Below are 16,803 nucleotides of genomic sequence, written 5' to 3'. Positions count from 1 at the left end.
TCGCTTACTCCTGGCTGCACATTAGAATCATTTGGGGGAAGTCTAGGCTCCCAGGCCCCACCTGCAAAGACTGATTTTGTTGTTCTGGGTTAGGGCGTCAGTATATTTTAAGAGTCCCAAGTGGTGCTCCTGTGCAGCCAGATGGCTAAGCAGACAGAAGCATGTCCCTTGGGTGAAGACAGGATGTGCAGGAGGCCAGGACGGAAATAAGCCTATGAGGAGCCAGAGCTGGGCCCCCATCTCTGGACGGGGGCAGGGGGAGGCCTATGGGCCACTTCAAGGGCAGAAGGGCTTCTGTTTTATTGGTTTATTCAACATTTTGTCATCCCCAAGCCATGCCTTGGTACCGAGTCCGTGAGGAACCCTCAGCCTGCCGAGGGTGCTGTGTCCCTCCTGTGGGAAGCCTCCCGAGTGATTATCCTCAACCTTCAGGGGAATACTGGTGTCTGCACTCATGACCACATTTATTCAGGCCATGGGGCAATAGAGGCCCAGGGCCCTAGCTTCTGACATCCATTGTCACCATGTCCCAGCAACCTGGGTCCCCAGGGCGCGTGGCTCAGTACTAATGGGGACAGGGACTGTGGATTTACTGCTCTCTGGTGCATGACCTGGGCCTGAGAACAAATTCAAAAGGGGAAAGACAAACTGCACACAATCCCATACACGTACCAAGGAGCAGAAGCAGCCTCCCCCACCGGCCTCCTGGGTCCCGAGCCAGCAGCTGCTCTCACACCTTTGCGGGGGCACAGAGACAAAAAAAAAAAAAAAAAAAAGCAAACAAACACGATTAAAAAAAACCCCAAAAACCTAACTTTAAAAATTTTTTAAATTTATTTTGAGCAAAACAGGTGGAGAGGAGAAAAAAACACAAATGTTTCTATGTTCCCATCAACATGCTTTTTCCATCATGTCTAATCCTGCCCATGACCCTGAGAGGTAGATATTGTTACACAACCACCCCCATGTTATACAGGAAACAACTACCCCTCTGGGGAGTGACCCTGGTGTATGGGGTCACGATGTCACCCCAGGCCCGGCTGACAGCCCCCACATGTCACTGTAACAAGCCGTGTCCTGGGTGAATATGGGTGGCAGCGTGGGTGTCAGGGAAGAAGTCCGGAAGAAGTGAGGCCACGTGGATGTTGCCTGGCTCTGCCTCCCAGCACCTCCCTTTGAGCCTCAGTTTCCCCATCTGTAAGATGACAACATCTCCCAGTCTTGTGATTCTGTGGAAGAATGCAAAGGCATGAATCCAAAAGTCAGTTTCTGTAAGATTCAGCATTTTCTTTCTGTCTCTCTGGAACATTCCACGGTTGCTGTAATTAACCCCAAGGGCTCACACATTTGCAAAGCAAAATTAACTGCGCTTTAAAAAGAACGCTGGAGAAGGAATGAGGAATATAAGGAATGGCAGCCATCTTTTTAGGGCTCAAATGACGAAGTGCTTCTTTTGGTGATATCTGAAGGTGCTTGATATCCAGGCAGGGGGATGTTGCTTGGAATTTTGGAGGGCTGTGGCCAGACTTCGGGACATGGCACTCCCTATAGTTGGGGAAACAGGCTGGAAAAGCCGAGCACCATCCCTTTGGCCTGAGCACACTGCCGCGCGACAGCCACGGGGGCCGAGGCCAGGACTGTCACTGACAGCACCTCAGCAAGTGGCCAGAACAGACGTTAACCTCAGGCCCGGGCCAGGCCACAGTCTCCACATATAGGATTTCACCTGAGCCTATAACATCCCTCATCGTCTTATGGATGAGGAAACCAGTCACACGACCATCTGTGACAAGTCGTCTCACTGCTGCCCGGCCCCCCCCCCCCCCCTTAACGATGGTGAGGCTCAGCCACCAGCTGAGGCTGAGTGAGTGGCCAAGTCGGGACTTGAACCCAGGCCGCCTGTCACCGCCAGCCATGCTCTAGGCTGTCACCTGATGTGACTCTTTGTGCCGCTTCTCTAGAAGGCTGGGCAGCCTCAATGCTTCTCCCTGTGAGAGGACTGGCCTCTAGGGAAGGCTGGACTGAGCCAAGGGGCCGGGCGTCTGCCCCCTCCTCCCATCCCTTCCTGATTCCTGCCGTGCAATGAGAGGTGGGTAGTCTCCTTCCAGGCTTCCCTGAACATTTGCTTCCCTGGCCCTATGGGAGAGGGGAGCCCTCCCTGCACCGAATCCTCTCAGATACATTTATAGTCAATGACAGACACCAGCAGAAACTCCACCCCAAGCTGGACAGACTTCCCTCCCCCCTCCCCCTGGCCTTCCCTCTGACCCTAACCCATGCCAGGCAGCCAGCCCCAGCCGGCCCCTCCAGGATTTACCTTGCCTGGGGGGTGCCCAGCCCAGGGCTTGGAAGCAACCAGCTGCCAACATAGAGTATGTCTCCCCAAGGACCCTCAGAACTAGCCGGGAGGGGCCCACATCAGCCGGGCCAGGGTTAAGGGCTATTGTTCACTCGCACACCAGCTGAGATCCTGTCCCTCAGCAGTGAGCCGGCACCCCAGAAAGGTGCTGGGCTCCTCCCTCGCCCTTCCCTGTCACCTGACGCCCTGCACGGCCGGGACTCCACCTGACTGGGGTCTCTTTGGTTCTGCTCCTCATCTGTTCTCTCCGCCCACATGCCAGGCTCCAGAGCCTGCCTTGCTCGGGATTTCGGTGGCCGCGTTGAATTTGAGTTTCTCCAGCTCAGAGAATCCTGCAATCAATCCCTGGGATATGTCGGAGCTCATCTGGTCTATTCCTGCCCCAGAGCCTCACCATCCTTGACCCATGGAGATGGGAAGTCCACGCAGCTGAGTTTATCAGCGCCCCCCACCCCTGCCGCCCCCACCCCTGCTTGCAAGGCTCTGTTTACCACAGCATGGAGAGAGGGAGCGGGGAGGGATGGGAAAGAAACAGAGAGAAGTAAGCTGAGAAGGCAGTCTCGTACACAAGAATACAGTCAGAATGTGATTCTTGCGGTGCAGGAAGGTGCTGTCCCGGGGTTGCAGACTCAGTGAGAGGGTGACAGGGCCTGTGTGACAATAGCATCGTGGCAGGCACGTGGCTGTACAAAGGGGGTCGCCACTGCTCAGATCTGTGTAGGATGACCGGGGCTCAGGAAAAGGTTCAGAGGAAGGCTGGAGAGGTAGGTGGGGTCAACCTGGCAGGGTTTCCTCCTCTCTGTGTGGCTCCTTGACTCCCCCAGGTCAAATGCCACCTTCTTTGGCAAGTGTGTGGAACAGGGTTAGTGCAGCAGGCCCGAGACTGCCATCCTTTGAAAGGCCTGCTCACGAGGCTGGCCCTTGGCTGGGGTCTGGGAACGTGGATTTTGGGAATGCTCCCACGATTCTCTGAGAAGGGCTGGATGCGCCTAAATCGTTTGTGCAAACAACATGGCTGATGCAAAAGCCCTGCTCTCCTGCGGAGAATCTGGTACATCCAGGCAGGGGTTACCTATGTGACCAGCCCCCAGGAAACACCCTGGGCTCTGGGTCTCTAATGAGCTTCTCTAGCAGACGATGTTTCACACACGCTGTCGCGACACGTCGCTGGAGGAGTTAAGCGTGTCCTGTGTGACTCAGCGGGACGAGGACCCTGGGAAGCTTTTGCTTGGTTTCCCGTAGCCTTTGTCCCGCGCCGACGTTGTTCTGTATCTTCGCACCGTGACGGGTCTTAGCTGTGAGTCCTCCTAGCAGATCACACCGGGAGCGGTCCTGGGGACCCTGACCCAGGGACTTTCTCGGGTCACTCGGTGTCATAGTTAATCTCTTCTTTCTCAGGATCCTGCAGAAGAGAGAGGTTGCTGGGTGAAGGGTATTTGTAAACTCCTACCTAGCCTGGGCTCCTGGGGACCGTGACACTCACTGTTATTGGGGCTAAGCTAGGAGGGGAGATGCAGATGGCTTTCGTTCATTCCCTGAGGGCTTGCTTGCCACCAGGCCCCGCCCAGTGGGCTGCACGCCCTGAGTCCTCTCCTTCCGTCTGCAGGGTCTGGAGAGCCTGGGCATCTCTGGGAGCCACTGGCATCCAGGGGGGTGTCATAAGGTGAGGAAGAGGGCCTTCCCGCCTAGGCAACAGACCCCAAACCCCACGGATCCCCAGCAGTTCTTCAAACACAGGCTGGAGAGGAAGCTGCCGGAGGACCCCACGCCCCCTCTCCCTTTCTCTCCTAACACAACCCTCCATTTCTAGCGGGGCGCCCAGGTGCCAAAGACCACCCTTCCCAGCTCCCTTGCAGCTCCCCGTGGCCAGGGGACTCCATGGTAAACAGCGGGATGTGAGCAGAAGTGATCGGAGCCACGTCCTGGTTGTGGCCTTCAAGAGACAAGGCCATGCCCTCCCCTCTCCTCCTTCCTCTCCCCACGGGCTGGAACATGGACGAGGTGGATCCATCTTGTCCGGGCCGCAACCAGGAGGCAGGAGCTGGGGCCCCCGGCACCCTGGAGTCACGGTCCAGCCCGGGACGGCCCGGGGCCTGACTGTTATGGAAAGAGACGTAACTGTTTATTTTGTTTAAGCCAGAGTTACTTTTGGTCTCTGATACAAGAGCCAAATCTACATCCTAATTTTGAGGGTTTCAAGCTTTTTGGCCTCAACCACAGAAAGAACATTTAAAAAAAAATTTTTTTTAATGTTTATTTATTTTTGAGCGAGAGAGTATGCGTAGGGGAGCGGCAGAGAGAGAGAGAGGGAGAGGGAGACACAGAATCCAAAGCAGGCTCCAGGCTCCGAGCTGTCAGCCCAGAGCCCGACGCGGGGCTCGAACCCACAAACTGCGAGATCATGACCTGAGCCGAAGCCAAGAGTCGGGCGCTCAGCTGACCGCGTCACCCAGGCGCGCCTCTGTTTCATTTCTTTTAAAATGCCGTGTGCGTCTTCACTAAATTGTTGTCTGAAAAACAGTCTTGACAATGGTCTCCCCTGCTCTGCTCCCCTCAGCCACCAGCTTTTCCGCTTCTCTGCCGCCCGACCCATCCCCGGCACCACCCGCCTCGCGCCACCCTTTTTCCCCCCTTCCGAACAGTCGTTCATTCAACAAACATTTATGGAGCCTAAATCTTCCCCACTTCAGGCCCCCCACGTTCTGTTCCCTCTGTCTGGAAGGCTCTTCTCCTGCCTCACCACCACCGGACCCCCGGCAAGGACCACCCGGGCTAGCACCTGTCTCTCGCCAGGTGACGGTCGATAAATAACTTGCTGAATGAATAAATTCCACCTCAGCCCTGTTCGTCTGTCACTGGGACACCTGCAGCAGCCTCCAGCTTTGTCTTCTAGCCCCCTCCTTTCTGGCACTCCCAGTCCGTCTTTGTCATGGCTGCTATGGAGACAGGATCACTGCCTCCCTCTGATAAAACCCTCAGTGGCTCCTGATTGGCCACAGGGTAAGAGTCCATTTCTATTTGGCTCTTTGAAAGCCTGGTGATTTGGCCTCCACACTCCTCACTAGCATCTTCTTCCCCTTCCTCCCCATCTCCTGTGCCTCCGAGCCTCAGTGTAGGCTCCACCCCAACCTGAAAATGTTCTCTGTTCTTCTTTGCCTGCGAAGCCCCTACACATCCTTCAAAACCCAGATCAGACATCATGTCTCCCTCCCACCTCCTCAGACATGGAGGGTAAGTCACCTCTGTTCCTCCCTGGCCCTGTGCAGGCCTGTGTCTTGTCCTGGAACACGGCACTGCATCACCCTGATGATTCCCTGGAGGCCTTGTCACAGCTGTATCCTGACTCCTGGGCCTGGCACAGGGAAGGTAACTGGGACATACGTGTTAAATAAATGAACGACTGGATGAATGATCTTGTTCCAATTCAGCCCTGACGTCACCATTGTCCAAAATATTTATCATCACTCCTGGTCCTGCCCATCACCATCGGGGATTCACTTCCCTTTGTTTGCTTGAACAATTTTATCCTTTCCTGGAGAACCATTCTGCAAACTGACTCCAAGCCAATGTATCCCAACTGTTTCTTGTTGGAAACCAGAATGTCAACATTTTACATGAATTGCTGAAAACGTTATATTTAGTTAAAGGAAACAAGTCTTTGGTAATTTCTTTAATTGAGTAAATTTGGTGCATTCATCTCAGGCATATTGAGTTGTGGGCAAATTGGCCTACTTTCTGCCTCCTAAACTTCTCTCCCAGCTTCTACTTATATTTCAAAAGATGCATTCAAAGGAATGAATCTCTAAGGGTGCAAATGTGTCTTTGGGGGCAGAAATATCAGAGAGGCTTCCATTCCTTATCTTCCCTGCCCTTATCTGTATTGTACTTGGATTCACACCCCTGTGCTTTTCAATGTCAATTGAACGCTAACAGCACCAAGGGCTCACAGGCCCACGGGAAAGTGCACAGGGGCAACCTCACTGAACTGCAATGGGGCCGCGGCTCTGGAGGGGCACCATCTTCCTCAGTTCTCTTCGGCTGTTTGGCCAGCAGCAGGAGGGTTTTGGAAACAGAACCATATCGTCCAGGACAATTTGGTTGCAAGTGACAGAAACTTAATGCAGACTAACCTAGACAGAGAAGGAACAGATTAGTCCTCATGAAGGGGGTGGATATTGGCACAGCCCTTGGAAATGGAGGAAGATGTCTAGGAACCAGAGCCCGGGCATGGCAACTGTGAGGTTAACGGACGCCGGACACTGGCCATCTGTCACCCCCGGTTCACTCTGTTTCTTTTCAACCTGTTGGCCTCATTCTCTCTGGCCCGTGATGGGCATTCTCCACGCGGCAGAGAACGTGCTGCTGGAGCAGAGAAAAAGCTGCCCGCTCCCAGACTGTATACAGCAGTCCCAGCACAGGACTTGCACTGGATCCGTAACCCTACCAGGCGGTTGGAGTGCTGTGATTGGCCGGGCCAGGATCACATGACCGCCCTTGTGCCTGGCACACGGCTCTACCACTACCAGAGGAAGTGACGCAGGGAAGCTTCCTGGAAAGAAGCCAACCCAACAGTCTTTTACACAAGAGGAGGGGAGAGTAGTTTAGCTTGAAGGAAAAACCTAGAGATGTGGATAAATGTCCCATCCTCCACTTGGGAGGACAGGATTTTTTTTTTTTTTTAATGTTTATTTATTTATTTACTTCGAGAGAGAGAAAGAGAGAGACCACAAGCGGGGGAGGGACAGAGAGGAGAGAGAGAGAGAACCCCACGCACGCTCCACACTGTCAGTGCAGAGCCCGATGCGGAGCTCGAACTCACGAACCACGAGATCATGACCTGAGCCCAAACCAAGAGTCGGTGGCTTAACAGACTGAGCCACCCGGGTGCCCCAGGAGGCCAGGATTTTTAAAGATTCAGACCCACCACCAATTCCAACCTACTGACCTCACCCAGCCACACGTCCCCGTTGCAACTCACCTCCATTCCACTACTCACTGCTTAGCGAGTAAATACTCCTAGAAGAGTTTGAGTGAATGTTTGCATATACGGCCCATACTCCTGCCGCGTCCCCACCACCTGGAACACGTGCCACCGCACCTGTTTCCCCTTGTTTTGATCATAGTCATCCTTTAAGGCCCAGTTCACGTGCTGCCTCTTCCATGAAGCCTCCCCGGATCCCACAACTCCAGAAAGGAGTTTCCAACAAGCAGTCCATCACATAGATGGGACGTCGTGAGCTCTCCGTCCCTGGAGCTTTCAAGCACAGGTCTGTTTGCGGAGGGGGGGGTGGGGGGGACACCGTGGAAAGCTGAGGACCTCAGGGATGCGGTGTATAGTCTCCCAGGGCTGCCGTAACAAATCACCCCAAACTGGGGAGCTTAAGTCAACAGAAACTTACTCTCCCACAGTTCTGGAGACCAAAAGTCCAAAATGAAGGTGTCGGTGAGGCTACTTACTTCCGGAGTCCCTGAGGGAAGCCAGGCCAGGCCTCTCTCCTAGCTTCCAGGGGCCGTCGGCAAGAGTGGCATTCCTGGGCTCACAGGTGCCTCACTGTCACCTCTGCCTCCGTTGCCACGTGGTGTTCTCCTCTGTGCCTCTTTGTGTCCTCTCTTCCTCTTACAAGGACACCAGAGCCCACTCTAAATCCAGAATGATTTTATCTCAAGACTCTTAACTCATTACATCTGCAACGAATCTATTTCCAAATAAGGTCACCTTCTGAGGTCCTGGGCGGACACAAATGCGTGGCAGAACTGGTCGACACACTGCAGGGATCCTGTGTAGGACAAACTCAGCACAGGCCAAAGTGGCTGCAGTAGAGGCTGGACAGGTAACTGGAAAGCACAGGCCTCAGCCCCGGTCATCATCAGATCCAATTTTCAAAAGAAGCCAGAGATCTGGGTTTTTTATGTAAAACATCTAGATTTTTAAAAAATGTTTATTTATCTTTGAGAAAGAGCATGAGCAGGGAAGGGGCAGAGAAAGGGGGACAGAGGATCCAAAGAGGGCTCTGCACGGACAGTGGCAAGCCCGATGTGGGGCTCGAACTCACAAACTATGAGATCATGACCAGAGCCGAAGTCAACCAACTGAGCCACCCAGGCGCCCCTACATTTTTAAATGCTGGCAACATATTCAAAATGTGTTCTTTTTGAAAGTTTTTTTTTTTTTTTCAACGTTTATTTATTTTTGGGACAGAGAGAGACAGAGCATGAACGGGGGAGGGGCAGAGAGAGAGGGAGACACAGAATCGGAAACAGGCTCCAGGCTCTGAGCCATCAGCCCAGAGCCTGATGCGGGCCTCGAACTCACGGACCGCAAGATCGTGACCCGGCTGAAGTCGGACGCTTAACCGACTGCGCCACCCAGGCGCCCCTGAAAGTTTTAAAATTTATTTCTGAGAGAGAGAATGTGCGAGCAGGGGAAGGGCAGACGGAGGGAGGGACAGAGGATCTAAAGGGGGACAGAGGATCTGAAGGGGGCTCTGCGCTGACAGCAGAGAGCCAGATGCGAGGCTTGAACTCTCGAACCGCGAGATGATTACCAGAGACGAAGCTGGACGCTCAACCGACTGAGCCACCCAGGCGCCCCTTAAAATGTTTTTAAGCACCGTGACCCACACATTTACACAATCATAGCACATCTGTAAGTCAGGTTCGGTCTCCGCAGCACGTCTGTGACCTCTGGTGTATACTCCAACTTGGCTTCTGTGAGCTTGCTCAGAAAAGAGTCTAGTTGCACTTCTTGAAGAAGCCACCAGATGGCGTGCCAGTCATTGCATTAGGCCTGCGTCTTCCAGCCGGGTCTGGGAACCGTCCAGGAGCTGAAATCTAACCATGGGGGGTTATCAAGGGGAGGGGTGGGCAGGGGGAGGAGACGTGAGGGTGGGGGTAGCGTGAGATTAAGCTCGATGCCAGAGGTCACTGCATCGCAAACGTACTCTTCCGTCTTTATCTCCATCTTTGAAGCCTGCTAGCTCTTGCTTGTATTTGCTCTCTTGGCAGACAAAACAAGTTCAAAGGGACATCCAAAGATATACTATAGGAAAAACAGAGGAACAGCCAAATAGTACATGTTCAACAGCTTTAGTCTAAATAAACCAATTAACTTTAAATTGTTCTTTATTCTAAATAAACCAATTAACTTTAAAGAATTGACACACGCACATGGCAAAAAAATTCTAAAGCATACAAAATATTCCTGCTCCCGCTGCCAATGCCTGCTGTCTCTGCTAACATGTCCTCATTGCTTCAAGAGCTTTGAATTCAGGGGTTAGGATTATTTCTGTTGTTGCACATATATAATATATTCTTATTTTTTTCATTTTTAAATTTTTTAGAGAGAGAGCACATGTACATAAGCAGGGGACAGGCAGAGGGAGAGAGAGACACAGAGAGAGAGAGAGAGAGAGAGAATCTTAAACAGGCCCTATGCCCAGCATGTAGCCTGACACTGGGCTCAATTCCATGACCCTGGGGTCATGACCTGAGCCGAAATCGAGTCGGATCCTCAACCGACTGAGCCACCCAGGTGCCCCTGTAATACACTTTGCTTGAAAGGAAAATTCTGCATTGTTTGTACAATGGAATTAAGTATATCAGTCCAGATGGTTACTGACTTATCTATAAATGTGACCCTGGTAATCCTTATTAAAATCACAGGGTGAGTGTATAATGGTTATGGAGAGGGGGCATTTCCAGGAATTTAATTACACCTAATTAGAGTTTGACTTTTAGATGCAATACTTAATGATACATTTCCAATATTTAATATAAATTTATTTTTACTTTTTATTATGGCTCAGTCGATTAAGTGTCCGACTTTGACTCGGGTCCTGATCTCACGGTTTGTGAGTTCAAGCCCCATGTCAGACTCTATGCTGACAGCTCGGAGCCTGGAGCCTGCTTCAGATTCTGTGTCTCCCTCTATCTGTGCCCCTCTCCAGCTTGTTCTCTGTTTCTCTTTCTCAAAAATGAATAAACATTAAAAAAAATTTTTTTTTAAAGAAATATTCAGGGGCGCCTGGGTGGCTCAGTTGGTTAAGCGTCCAACTTCGGCCCAGGTCATGATCTTACAGTTTGTGGGTTCAAGCCCCGTGTCAGGCTCTGTGCTGACAGCTTGCTTAGGGCATGGAGCCTGCTTCGGATTATGTGTTTCCTTCTGTCTCTGCCCCTCCCCTGCTCACTCTGTCTCTCTCTGTCTTTCAAAAATAAATAGATGTTAAACAAATTAAAAAAAAAAAGAAATATTCAAAGATTCACAAAAATGGAGGAAATGGTATAATGAACCTCCATGCTTCAATAGTTAGCAACTCATGACTAATCCTCCCCTGACCCCCATATGCCCTTTTTGTTTGTTCGCTGGAGTATTTCAAAGCAAATCTTAGGCATTGTGTCATTTCGTCCAAGAACACCTTAGTAGTACATGTTCTTTTATTTTGTTCTTCTGTTTCTGTTGTTCTCTTTCTTCACGAGAAAACTCATGGTCAACTGGCTTAAGACCAATCTCCATCCAACTCATGCCAATGAGAGTCCATCTTGACTTCATCCCTAAGACCCATCTGTCCTAGTGTGGGACCCCACACATTTTTCATCATTCCCATTGGCAGGTTTACTTTTCTCTTTTCCACTCATTTTTCAAGAATCAGACAATATGGGTAAAACTCAATAGTGTATTCAAATAATTACCCAAAACTCAAAGATGGCCACTGCCAAGGTCCATCTCCTGGCTGGCACTCAGTGCCCCTGTGCTATCATAGCTCAAAGTGTTTGTGGGTCAACTGAGGCCTGAAATGGCTGAATTCTGTGTAAATGAAAGGTAGTCTAGGAGTATCAATGTCACAAGTACCAAGGCCGAAAGTCACAGGGTTTCCATCTTCCTCAGTTTGTCCTTGCCTGCCCCAGAAATTGGTGATGGCTCTGTGTGAAAGATTCTATCTTCCCAAGATGGTTGCAACCGCATCTCCCAAACCACATGCCACTGGGTCACCTTGACATTGCCCCCATTGAGAGATAAAGTCTCTGTCCTCTCCCTGAATCTGATGGGTCTCTGACTTGCTCATACCCAATGGAATTCAATAGAAGCAATTCTGATGACTTCCAACACTGGCCCGTAAAACAGGATACAGGTGCAACCTGGCTAGCCAGAACACTCGGGCTTGAAGCCCTGTGTCGCCAGGTAAGTAGGGTCACCATCCTGAGGCCACCATGCTGTTAGGATGCCCAAACTATCACACTGGAAGAGATCACTTGTAGATGCCCAAGACCACATGGCGAGAGCAGCTTGGCCATCCCTGTCACATGTTGTTCCAACACGAGTCTCCATCTGAATACAGAGTCGTGAGAGCCTGAGCCAGAATCACCCAACTGAACCTTCCTTGAGTCCCTGGCCCACAGAAATCATGGCAGATAATATAATGATTGTTTTTGCTTTAGGCCACTGAGTTCTGGGGTGAGTTGTTACTCAGCAATAGGTAACCATGTTGTTGGTTTTGTGACGATTACCATAGCGTATCATGTTTTTACTGCTGCTGTTTTTATTGTATTATTTATTATTGTATTATTTATTTTGTATTATTTTGTATTGTATTTATTTTGTATTATTTATGTATATATAATAATATATAATAATTATTATTATACAATTAATTATTGTATATTGTATTATTTATTATTGTAATTTCAGTTTTGCCTCCACTGGAGAACCTCGACGGGAGCTGACAGCCTGACAGCCTCCCTCTCTCTACCAGACTCTCCCTCTGAATGTGCCGGGAACCTCGGAGTGCCTGTCAGGAGCTCCTCAATGTTAGGAACTCCTCACCGTTAAAATTTATTGACAACCGGAGCCTCTTGTCTGCTAGCGATCTCTGCTCCCTTGGCAGGGCACTCCCTGTCCCCCACCCCGGGTGGGTAGTAAGATCTGCCTCATCTTGGGTCGAGGGAATAGCTTTCCGCGCATTCTGATTGCAGTAACCCCTGCACAGTCTATTTGTCACCATTACTGGCTCTTTGGGATGTGTCACTGCTTTTTCTTGTGAGAGAACAGGGAGAGCTTCTGCCCCCTGTCTCCCTCCTGCTCTGTAAGGGGAGATGTCAGCTCCCTTCCTGAGTGGGGCCTGCAGAGCAGGACTGCGGGGAATTTCCCTGGACAGACCACCTGGTACCTGCAGGCCCTTAGCCCCACATCAAGACTGACCTGCATCCTGTCCTCAGGGAGCAGGAGGGGACACCTCACACGCTCTTCATAAACCGACGTCCCCCCACACCCATCCCACCTCTCCAGAGAACTCACTACCCTTTTTAAGGCCAAAAGCGGCCATGAGCTTTCTTCAGTGGACACTAGCAATTAGTAATTGACCGCATTTCTGTTTTCGCTTTGGTTTCTAGAAAATGGATGGCCAAAGCTGTGGTTCACCGTGACAAGAGTATAGATCGTGCTGGTAGAAAAACAAAGGGAAAAAAATCAGTTACAACTCTATTACCCGGAGATAAAGAAACTGCATTTTGTGGAATAGCCTGCCAGATTACACACACACACACACATACACACGTAAAAGTGGGACTTTATAACTTGCACAGTTTACATACAATGTATATATCTAGTCATGGCATTATATACCCTTCAATGGGACGGTGACTCTTTCTTGGAGACCATAGTCATTTCAACAAGCTAATGAGGGAGTGTCTGGCTGGCTCAGTCAGCAAAGCGTGCTACTCTTGATCTCAGGGTTGTGAGTTTGAGCCCCATGTTGGGCGTAGAGATTACTTAAAAATAAAACCTTGAAGAAAAAAAAAAAAAAGAAGCTCATGAGATTTCTAGTCCCCTTACTAGAACAATATGGCATATCCTTACAAATTTGGCATTAGTTTCTAACAATAAATAAACTATTTGTAAGCAAATTAGATTCTATGGGTGTAATTTTAATTTTTGTGGGTCCATAACGTTCAGCTGTGTGGCCATATCGTAATTTATTTTACTAATCCCCTATTGTTGGGCATGTAGGCGTCTTCTAATGTTCCACTGTTACAAACTACTCTGAAAATCTCTGCAGCGAAATCATTAGGGGCATCTTGGTCCCGTCCTCATTTATGCTGGCTGCGTGTTCCAGGACTCTGTGGCGATTTTATACCTTCTCTGGAACAAGGCAGGGCATGTTTAAATACACGCAGTGTCTGCAGATCCGAGAGTTGGAAGGGCTCCCTGCCATGGCCAGGGTGTAGCCTGGGGGATCCTGGCCCAGTGTCACTCAGGGCTCAGAGAGGGGCCAAGTGGAGGGGAGGCGCTGGTGTGGTTTCCAGCCCGCAGGGTGTCAAGGACGCCTGTGATGCAGGCTGCTGGGGACCCGGCCTCCGCTGCCCAGCCTGAGGAGCAGTGATTTATGTCTTGGGCTGAGGAAGAACAGGGGCCGTGTGTTCCCTCCTGGAGCCGGGGCTCGGCAGAGCCCGGGCGGGGGTTGTGGGGTGGGAAGATGGCAGGAGGGTGGCAACAGCTGGCTTCCAGGGACCTAGTACACAGGCTGGCGAATCTCTATGTCCATAAAGCGAGCCTTCAACAGCAGGCCAGCCGCGTGCGGAGGCTGCCCGTGGAGGTGGGCAGGGACCAACCCAAACAGCCAGCAGAGAAAGGGGCCTTTGTGGCCAGTGGAGCACGGCTGCTGGAGTTGGAGGGAGGATGCCAGGGCCGTGTGGCCAGGGAGGCGGCCGGCAGGTGCGGCTCCCAGGTCGCCTGATAGTGCAGCCCCCGGAGGGGCAGGACGGGCCGCAGCGTGCAGTGCTAGAGGCTGGGGCCTTCGGTCTCGAGGCACTTGCTTCCTTCCTTTGTTTTTTTTTTTTTTTAATCATTTTTCCTTTAAAAGGGTTTTTTCTCTTTATTAATTTTGGTAATTAGAAGAGTGATCTGCTCATTTATGTGGTGAGTCCATGCAAAGCTGGAGCAAAGAGCATAAGGAACTCCCCCTGCCCCCCAATTCCCACTTCAGCCCCGGGGCCCTCTCAAAACCCCCCTGGGGTCCTTACATCTACACGGCTAGGGCTTTGCCATTGTTTGTTTTAAAAAAAAAAAAAATAATAAGACACTCTTTTACATCTGGGAGTAGCTGCCATTTTCAACCAAATGGATGGAACTGGAGGGTATTATGCTGAGTGAAATAAGTCAGGGGGAGAAAGAGAGATTATCATATGATTTCACTTGTATGTGGTATTTGAGAAACTTAACAGAAGACCATGGGGGAAGGGAAGGAAAAATAAGTTACAAAGAGAGGGAGGGAGGCAAACCACAAGAGACTCTTAGATGCAAACTGAGGGTTGATGGGGGTGAGGGGTTGAGGGGGTGGGGGAGGTGGGTGATGGGCATTGAGGAGGGCGCTTGTTGGAATGAGCACTGGGTGTTCTATGTAAGTGATGAATCACGGGAATCTACTCCTGAAGCCAAGACTTCACTGTGCGTGAGCTAACTTGACAATAAATTTACAAACAAAAACAAAAAACCGGGGCGCCTGGGTGGCTCAGGTGGTTAAGCATCCGACTTCGGCTCAGATCATGATCTCGTGATTTGTGGCTTCAAGCATCGGGCTCTGTGCGGACAGCTCAGAGCCTGGAGTCTGCTTCGGATTCTGTTTCCCTCTCTCTGTCCCTCCCCCACTCGTACTCTCTCAAAAATAAATAAAACATTAAAAAAATTTAAAAAAATATTTGGACTTAGCGAATCAAGAATAAAAACTGAATAGGGGTGCCTGGGTGGCTCAGTGGGTTAAGCATCTGACTTCGGCTCAGGTCATGATCTCACAGCTTGTGAGTCTGAGCCCTGCATCAGGCTCTGCTGACAGCTCAGAGCTCAGAGCCTGCTTCGGATTCTGTGTCTTGCTCTCTCTCTCTGCCCCTCCCCCGCTCACACCCTCTCTCTCTCAAAAAATAAATAAACAAAAAAAAAAAAAAAAAAAAGATTCTGTGTCTCCCCCTCTCTCTGCCCTTCCCCTACTCAGTCTCTCTCAAAAATAAATAAACAGGGGCGCCTGGGTGGCGCAGTCGGTTAAGCGTCCGACTTCAGCCAGGTCACGATCTCACGGTCTGTGAGTTCGAGCCCCGCGTCAGGCTCTGGGCTGATGGCTCATGATGGCTCAGAGCCTGGGGCCTGTTTCCGATTCTGTGTCTCCCTCTCTCTCTCTGACCCTCCCCCGTTCATGCTCTGTCTCTCTCTGTCCCAAAAATAAATAAACGTTGAAAAAAAAATTTTTTTTTTTAAAATAAACATCAAAACATTAAAAAAAAAAAAAAGAATAAAAACTGAATAGCACATGGAATTGCTATTTTTTTCATCAGTTTTTCCTCAGAATCTGTTAACATGACATGTACAATGATTGAAAGCATAGAAGAAAAAGGTTTACATTAGGGTCCCCACTTTTTAAGAAGTTTGTAGACTTTGTCACTGCTTTCCACGTAAGAGATAGTAAGTCCCCAGATGAAAGGCACAAAGTGCTATCAGAGTACAGGTTGGACAATGCTTATATGGTAATTCTCATCTTTCAAAGCATTTTTTTTTTTCATATTAGCTATCTGAGGCAAGCAGGAATGGGATTCTTCTTTATTTGTAATATAGAAAACTTTCAGGGCGCCTGAGTGGCTCAGTCAGTTGAGCATCCGACTTTGGCTCAGGTCACGATCTCATGGTTCATGGGTTCATGCCCCACGTAGGACTCTGTGCTGACAGCTCGGAGCCTGGAGCCTGCTTTGGATTCTGTGTTTCGCTCTCTCTGTCCCTCTCCTGTTCATGCTCTGTCACTCTCTCTGTCTCTCTTTCAAAAAAGAAATAAACAGTCAGCAAGTGTCCAACTTCAGCTCAGGTCATGATCTCACGGTTCATGAGTTCGAGCCCCACGTCGGGCTCTGTGCTGAAACTTGGAGCCTGGAGCCTGCTTTGGATTCTGAGTCTCCCTCTCTCTTTGCCCCCTACTCCCGTTCATGCTCTGTCTCTGTCTCTCTCTCAAAAATAAATAAACGTTAAAAAAATTTTTTTAAAGAAATAAACATTAAAAAAATAAATAAATAAAAATAAATTTAGCAATATGCTCACAGGCCTCCAGATAGTAGGGCTGCTGCCATCCACGGTTTGTTGTAACACCTGCACGATCCGCGACTGTAGGAATCTACCAGTGGTCACGCAGACCCCTAGGGGGGCAGTGGTCTCACTGCTTCAAACAATATTGTAAAACCACTCTTTTTCATGTACCCTTTCGGTGGCTGCTTTTCTTTCCATAGGAAACTTGTCAGCGTTGGCGCTGTGGGGCTATAAAATACGTGTGTTTTTCTTATTTTATTTTTTTATTTTAAAAAAAAAAATTTTTTTTCAACGTTTATTTATTTTTGGAACAGAGAGAGACAGAGCATGAATGGGGGAGGGGCAGAGAGAGAGGGAGACATAGAATCGGAAACAGGCTCCAGGCTCTGAG

At 50.0% G+C, this 16,803-nt stretch overlaps 1 long non-coding RNA gene across 1 annotated transcript; it reads right to left on the bottom strand.

Moving 5' to 3' along the window:
* Positions 1-811: 811 nt before the first annotated feature.
* LOC123576627 lies at positions 812-8,033 on the bottom strand. Its single transcript, XR_006701511.1, has 2 exons — positions 7,338-8,033; positions 812-3,761 (listed from the first exon to the last, which is right to left on the bottom strand). It is a non-coding gene; the product is annotated as an uncharacterized LOC123576627 (long non-coding RNA).
* Positions 8,034-16,803: the final 8,770 nt, after the last annotated feature.

Source organism: Leopardus geoffroyi, chromosome D2, assembly GCF_018350155.1.
Source record: "Leopardus geoffroyi isolate Oge1 chromosome D2, O.geoffroyi_Oge1_pat1.0, whole genome shotgun sequence".
NCBI lineage: Eukaryota > Metazoa > Chordata > Mammalia > Carnivora > Felidae > Leopardus > Leopardus geoffroyi.
The sequence above is the reverse complement of the archived record's forward strand: the minus strand, read 5'-3'. Positions and strand labels throughout refer to the sequence as shown.